This window comes from Podarcis erhardii (genome assembly GCF_964252035.2).
Source record: "Podarcis erhardii genome assembly, chromosome: 12".
NCBI classification, from domain to species: Eukaryota; Metazoa; Chordata; class Lepidosauria; order Squamata; family Lacertidae; genus Podarcis; species Podarcis erhardii.
Genome location: NC_138513.1, coordinates 16,376,592 through 16,384,430, shown reverse-complemented (window position 1 = coordinate 16,384,430; position 7,839 = coordinate 16,376,592). Strand labels below are relative to the sequence as shown.

At 45.7% G+C, this 7,839-nt stretch overlaps 1 long non-coding RNA gene across 1 annotated transcript; it reads right to left on the bottom strand.

The window, feature by feature from the left end:
• Positions 1–4,523: 4,523 nt before the first annotated feature.
• Positions 4,524–7,831, bottom strand: LOC309326123. The gene is made up of 2 exons (XR_014150177.1): positions 7,423–7,831; positions 4,524–5,343 (listed from the first exon to the last, which is right to left on the bottom strand). It is a non-coding gene; the product is annotated as an uncharacterized lncRNA (long non-coding RNA).
• Between the last annotated feature and the right edge of the window lie 8 nt (positions 7,832–7,839).

Below are 7,839 nucleotides of genomic sequence, written 5' to 3'. Positions count from 1 at the left end.
ATTAATTTTAATGACACCCTTGGTTCCCAACAGGGCCAACCTCACAGGATGAAGAGGCGTCTCTTTCTCAAGTTGCCAGGTGCATTTTTGAGGGTGTGCCACACAAGATTCCATAGCCCAAGCATGTGCCGTGACTCCAGAGGCGAGGTCCATGGAAAAGCTTTATCACACAGCACATGGAGGAGGGATCAAGCTATCAAGGAGCTTAGCACCCGGCCATGTGGCCCTTGGCTCATCTCGAGAGCAGGGTGGAGATGGGTAAGTTGTAGTAGCTAATATTATTATTATTCATAGTGGTAGTAATAGTTTTCATTTATGAATCACTCCCGCGGGGGAAACCCCGAAGTGAATTGCAGCTAAATAAAAACATATATGGTACAGTTACATATATGAAAACTGCTTCTAAAAATTACAAAAATAAAACATTCTTTAAAATATACATAGACAGATTTATTTTTTTAATGGTGTGAACATTAAGCCAGGGATAGCACCTAAAGCCAAAATTGTGTATAGTTAAAAGACAACAGGTGCAATGGTGGGAGGGATTATCAAAGCCTTTCCCCCCAGACTCCTGCCCTCTTTCCACCCCCTTTTTAATTTTTAAATTTTTTTGTCACCCCAAAAAAAAGCTGAATGTGCACAATTTAAATGCACATAGATTGCGGGCTTACTGTGTGTGTGAAGAAAGCACACACACACACACACACACACACACACACACACACACACACACACACACGTATATATTCCGGCCCTCCAGATGTTTTGGACTACAATTCCCATCATCCTTGACCATTGGTCCTGTTAGCTAGGGATGATGGGAATTGTAGTCCCAAAACATCTAGAGGGCCGAGTTTGCCTATGCCTGAACTAGGATAAAGATTACTTAAGAAGGCTTGTTAAAAGTGGAAGGTCTTTAGTTGCTCCTTAAAGAGGCAGCAGAGAAGGAACTTATCTGATATACAATGGGAGGGAGAGTTCCAAAGAGAAGGTGCTACTACGCTAAGGGCCTGATCATGACATCATGCAGAACAGGCTTCCTGGTAGGAAGAGGTCTGCAGCATGCCCTCTCCTGCAGAGCCCAGTGACTGGTTGGCAATCTAGGGGATGGGACAATCCTTGGGGTCTCCTGGTCCCAAGCTGTATAGGGCTTTGTTCACCAGGACCAGCACCTCGAACCTTGTGGCTGTAGCTAATTGGCAGCCACTTGGCAGCCTTTTAGAAGTACTGTATACAAGCACCATATCATTGGCACCATTGCCACACAGGGATGGCGACCCTTGGTTGGTCTGAGAGCTGCACTTGCCCTCGACCAGCCCTCCTGAGTCCACAAGCTGGCAGTGGATGTGGCCAATGGCCTCCGTACATACACACACCATGCATGGAACATCCACACGCAACACACACAAGCCTTTTGCACGCTCCCCGCTCATGCTCTACCAGGGAAGGGCCATAGCTCAGATGGTAGAGTATTTGGTTTACATGCAGAAGGTCTCTGACTCAATTCCCATCATCTCTAGGTAAGGTTGGCTAGAAACGCCCCCCCCCCCCCCCGAAATCCCAGAGAGTCTTTGCCAGTCAGTGCAAGCAATGCTGAACTGGATAGACCAATGGTCTTACTTTGTAAAAGGCAGCTTCTTATGCTTCTCTTCAGGCGTCCAAACAGATGAACAGGGAGGGGGCAATTTGCATCTTGGTGTGATGAAAGGATCTAAACCATGATGAGGATGAAATTAACTCCACCTCTGTTTCTTTTGCTCTACGTACTTAATTGCCACCAGAAAAAATTGGGCTGCAGGGCTGGCAGAGGGCACTGGAGAGGGCACATGGTGGGCCAGATCAGGCTAGCGGTTCTCTGTTCTAGAGCATCTGTGACTTTTGTCTGGAATCTCTCGGGTTTTTTCACTTCACGGTGGGATTTTGAGATGGACTCCATCATCATAGAATGACAGAATTGTAGAGTTGGAAAGAGACCACAAGGATCCTCTAGTCCAACCCCCTGGAATGCAGGAATCTTTTGCCCAATGTGGGGCTCAAACCCACGACCCTGAGATTCTCATGCTATTCCAGGTTTGCCAATGCATGTAAAGTACCGTATTTTTCCATGTATAAGACTAGGTTTTCTCCCCTAAAAAATAATGTCAAAAATTAAGGAGTGTCTTATACACAGATACATCTCCCCCATTTTCTTAAATCTGAGTCCCCCAAAATAGGGAACATCTTATACATGGGGGCATCTTATAGACGGAAAAATACAGTATTACCTAAAAGACAGATGCTTCAGCATTAGACACACACACTGTATACAGTTAAAAGTGTGGGAGACATTGGTTTTAATTCCTGTGTGATAATCAGGTGACACATCTGTCACTTGATTGCTTACCTAAATACCAGCGGCTGGACTCTGTGGGTGGGGTTGAATTACCCATCACAAAGACAAGCTCCGAGCTGACGGCTAATCCTGCAAAAGGAACGGCTCTGGGGTAACCCTGCAAACTGTTACAAGTGGCGGTGGGTGGAATAGTTGGTAGAATATGAGTTGTGTAATTGCACTTCATTGCACTTCCTTAACACCCTGGGATAGATTTGAAAGAAAAGCAGACTACAAATACAAGGAATAAATAAATAAGTGGAATATCTCATGCCTTTGTGTTTCACTGGAAGGTTTGGGAGTGCACGGGCTGTGCAGCATTTGACTATTCATGGCCTGTTTACAACAGGGGTGGGGAACCTCAGGCCTCGGGGACTTCTGGTCTCTGTATCTGGCCCTTGGCCCTCTCTCCAGGCCATGCCTCCTCCTCTTCCCTCACACTGCAGCCTATGGACTACGGCGGAGATGGCGAAACTGACAGCAAAAATAAGAGACCCCAAAGAAGAAACGCTTGTAGAAGAATGGAGACCCTTTTCAGATTATCTGAGAAAATATTACGGTCAAATAGAAATCGCAGGCAGGACTTGAAATATAAGCAAAGGAATGAGAACAAGGACTGTAGTGTAGGATATATGTTTTAGAGAAATATTGCATTTATGGCATTCCTCAAATGGTTCTGCCTGGGCGGACTGTGTCTTTGGTCTTACAATGCCTCTTGCTTGCCTGAATGGAAGGTGTGAGTGTGTAAAAAACTAGCCTTCTGAACAAATGTGAAATTTATTTATTTCTGCACAGCCCACTTTTGTCTCTGGCTCTGCCCAACACTGCCATGTTGCCCAGGAGGCAATGTGGCCCCCAGTCTGAAAAAGATCCCACCCACCCCCTGCCCTCAAATGATGTGATTTATCTTGACAAAGCAATGCCAAAACTCTCTGTAACTCCCATCCCAACCTCTAACTGGTTTGTAGATGTCAGGGAACTGCCATCGGCACAGAGGCAAGAAATAGAATGGCAGTTGTGTTACATGGAGCCTCCGAAAATCTTGCGAAGCAGTTTCTCTTCCAGGGAGGAGGAAAGCCCCACCTCTAGTGGGGAAAAGGTGCAAGGACCAGAGGATGCTAGGGAGAGCCTAAAGCTCCTGAGCAAACCAGAGAGGAGGGAAGCACACCCTTGCCATCACCCATCCTGCGCAGTAGTCTGCGGCGCAGAGAGGGGCGGAGACGGTTGGGGGTAACAAAACTTTTATGCTGGGGGAGGTACAAAAAAAGACCACCCCCGGATTCTGCTAGCGATTGAGCCAGACATGAGCCTTGGGGCTCTTCACTGTAAATAGTCTGCACCAAAATAAAGCCTGTAAAACACAGGTCGGAGTCCTGCCTGGTTACTTTTGAGCAACTGCAACAGCACCTGACAGTAGATGTAAGGGGTGAATCAAATATTGAAATGAGCTGAGAATCAGTAACCCCACTGGTGTGATCATGGGTTCCTTAATCATCAGGGCTGCAACTGTGTTATCTCAGATGGGTGGGGTTCACTGTTCCATTGAGACACACTGCAGCCAGAAAATGACCCAAGACAGCAAATGGGTGTGGATGAAGCATGTCAGAATTAGCTGAGCAGCCAAAAATAAATAAATTGATCTAGCAACCTCTCTGTCTTGACTCGTTAGAAGGTGCCACAAGTGGTGCAGCGTTTTCATCAGGGAACAACAGGGACAACAAGGAAGAGCCAAAATAGTTTAAGCTGATGTGCTTTCAGAACATAATGAAAGCTCTGCTGGATCAAAGGTCCATCTAGTCTGGCGTTCTGTTCCCACAATGGCCAGACAAGTGCCTAAGGGGAGCCCACAAGAGCACAACGCATCGTTCGAGTTGTATTATACTTCCTTACGGTAACTCTGGAAATGGTTTTCAAACTGGATGGATTAAACATGTTGCATGTATTGTTGGTGGGAGAATTTGAGATGGCATGTTGAGAAGACAGATAAAACTTCGCCCCTCCTGCCATTGACCACTTGAAAATTGCAGAGTGTCTTGGTGGACCACTTAATGATTTCCCTGCCTGTTGCAGCAACTGCAATTGGCTAATCTATATGCAGTATGATTTTTAGTTGTATTTTTACAGGCACACCAGGAACCACTGGCAAAAAGGGTGGCAAAACTAGTATTTTATTGTACTAGTCAATTACCATGACAAAACCATACAGACACATATCAAAAGGAAATATATACATATATAAAAACACAAAGGCTCTGCAGAAGCCATCAGAACTGTATATTGTAAGCGAGACTGTAAATGGGGTGCCTCTACAACTTCATACAACATATTTCTATTTAGACATCTGAATCTCCCTTACAGTTGACTGCAATTTTATCCAGTTCCTTCTTCCTGATCTTTTATTGCTGCCAGCGCAAAGAGGACCAAATTATAAGTGACTGAGGCATGAGAGTTGCTCAGCAGGCATTGAACCCTCAGTGCCCAGGAGAGACTGCTTTCCTGGACAAACAAGGGATTTAGAAAGCATCTCTGGACCACTGGTGATATGCAGAGCACAGTTTAGGAACCCTGTAATAAAGTTAATAGTGTCTACCACAGTCTTTAGGCCTTTTATGATTATTTCACGAAAGCACTTCTAATGATTCCTTCAGCCAGTCTTCAAGAACAAGGAATGCCCCCTGAAAAACAGGAAGGGTGGTCACCTAGATTTCTGGGTGTGGAAACTGAAAGCAGTCCTCCAGGCTCACGTGCACAGGCGTCATAATTGGCCACCCGGACAGTCCTGCTGTGATGACTCCTGCCTGCTCAATGGGACCCATGCGCAGAATACTCCTCCTTCTGGAAGCATCCAGATAATACGCGTGGCAAAGGAAGCTTGGGATGGACAGCAAAATCCCTCAGGGATCATTCATGAGACTAGTCAAGATCCAGTTATCTTTGGGATAACCATCGCTTTGATGAGGTAAAATAAAAGCCTGAGAAAACAGGCAGCGGTTAACATGATCGCTTATACACACTTAAAACACCTTAATTTACTTCAGTCAAATTGTGCACTGGGCACAAATCACTAGCTAGTGTTTTATTTCAGTTGGGGAAATTAGAGAATAGATGGAAGTAGAGGCAGACTCTCATTTCCCAAGCAATAGAGTGATAGGGAAGGGAGACCTGTGGCCCTCTGGATGTTGCTGTGCTCCAGCTTCCATCATCCATCACTCTTGGCCATGCTGCCTGGGGCTGATGGGAGATGGAGTCCAACAGCAGCTATGCCCGTTCCTCAGTCCTGCCCATTCTGTCTAAAGCTTCCCCACAGGTGACGAATATGGGCCACAATTTAGGGATGAACAAATGTTGCTCCAGTTCACCTGTCCTTTGGCTCAAATCTAGCTGGGGCTGATGGAAGTTATAGTCCAAAACATGTCTAGGGCAGTGCATTGGCAGAGGCTGCTTGAGGAAACCTGTGCACAATACACGAGTTGCTCTGAAGAAAAGCACAGAAGAAGAGTCCTGCTGGATCCGGCCAATGGCTCATCTGGCACAGCACTCTCTTCTCATTCTGGTTTGTGGAAAGCCAAGAGCATGACCTGAGTGGAATAACATTACTGGTTTCCAGCAGCTGATACCGCTGGAAAAAATATGTTCCTCATAATGAATATATCTAAGTGTATATGTTACCTTTTCAGTTAATAAGATGTCCTGTCCCCATTCTCTCTCTCTCCACATAGTGCCGAATATAAAAATGTAATTGACGTAAATATTATTGATGCAACTGTGGGCAAAATTATTGGAAAGATTTCATGTTTTATTCTTTTCATTTGTATATTTCACAAATAATGTGTTCATCTTGTTGGATTAATAATAATATTGTTTAAGAGCACACACTTTACCCCTTATTCTTGACGACTAGGAAATTGACCAGGGGCAGGTGAATGAGCCATAAGGGGGCCACAGTTAAGGGACAAATAAATGGACGAATAGCAATGGTAGCAGCTTCATCTCTTCACCTCAGACAGCAAAAAAATCTAACACTGGCCCAAAGTCAGAAGGGGAAATTTAAGCAGGTGCAGCATGCCATCAAAGTGTAGGAGTCTGGAAAGGGACCCCTGTTCCCTGCAACTGTTGTCTTCTGTGGAATCCAGTTGCCCTTTGAAGTTGAACATTATAGAAACACACCTAGTCAATGACCTACTAAGGATGGGGACAGGACTGCAGCTTGCTAGTGGAACACATCCCCTGCAGGCAAGGGTCCTCAAATGCAATTCCAGGCATCTCTAAGCAAAGCTGGGGAAGGCCCCCTGTCTGAAATGTGCTGATGCCAAAAGGACCAGTGGTCTGATACATGAGGGGTGGCAAACTCTCAAGAGACGGCGATCTACTTTCAGAATTAAAAAACTGGCAGTGATTTATCCCCGTTTTTTAGGGATTTAGCTCAAAGTTCTTGAGCTTTTTTAAGGGAGGACAAAAGCCCCATGGGGCGGGGGTTAAAGGAAAAGCTTTGGGGGGAACTTCCGGTTTGGGGGGGCTTAAAGGCAAGGGACAAAGGGGTAAAGTCACTCACAAAAAGATCGCTATAGGGGAAAACAGCAACACAGAGAAAGCTCCATCTTTCCCTTCCAGAGATAAGACAACAATGGAGGGCGGGGTGAGGGGGGGGGTAGGAGTCAGTTTTAACAACGCTAAGGAAAGAGCCAGGGATCGACCGCGATCTACCAAAACCTCGCGGGGATCTACCAGTAGATCACGATCAACCTGTTGGACATTCCGGTGATACATCATTATCAGGCAGCGTGTTACAGTATAGTGTTTTTTATTTTTATCACATTGCTTTTGTTTTTATCATATTGTTACTTTATAAAGTCCATTCCTACAAAATTCAATCTCATTTCTCAGTTTGGCTGCACGTGTCACTACAAATGGTGCTAAGCGGGCTCAGAATTGAGGATACGTTGCTATTGCTGATATTTCCAGGTGCCTTTTTTATTATTCATATGCAAAGATTTAAGCTCTGTCCTGATGTTTACTTGGACGTAAATTCTGCTTAGTTTAACAGGACTTACTATAATCCTAAATAGATTGGGTTCACTGTAGCACAGTTCAAACGCTCTATCAGCAGCAACTTTGGTGACCCATCCTTAAATAAAGCCAGGATTACTAAAAATTATGGCGTTGGAGCCCTGATGGTGGCTGAGACCAGCATTCAGTTCGGGTCTTAGCACTGTTGTTAGGACAGCCAAACAAATTTATCGACAGGAGTCCCGATGGGCCATTCGCCACGACAGGTAAAAACGGAGCCTCCCCATTCAGAAGCACTCTATCCGAGAATCTATCGCTTCTTCTCGCGAACCCCGGAGATTTGCCCTCTCCGCGCTCCCGTCCTAGGGAAAAGAACGTTCGCAGCGCGCACGCGCAGGCAAGCCGAGGAATATTGACCCTCGCGTCGCCCCGTCAGGGGCCGCCTGCGTCGTGCGCGCGCG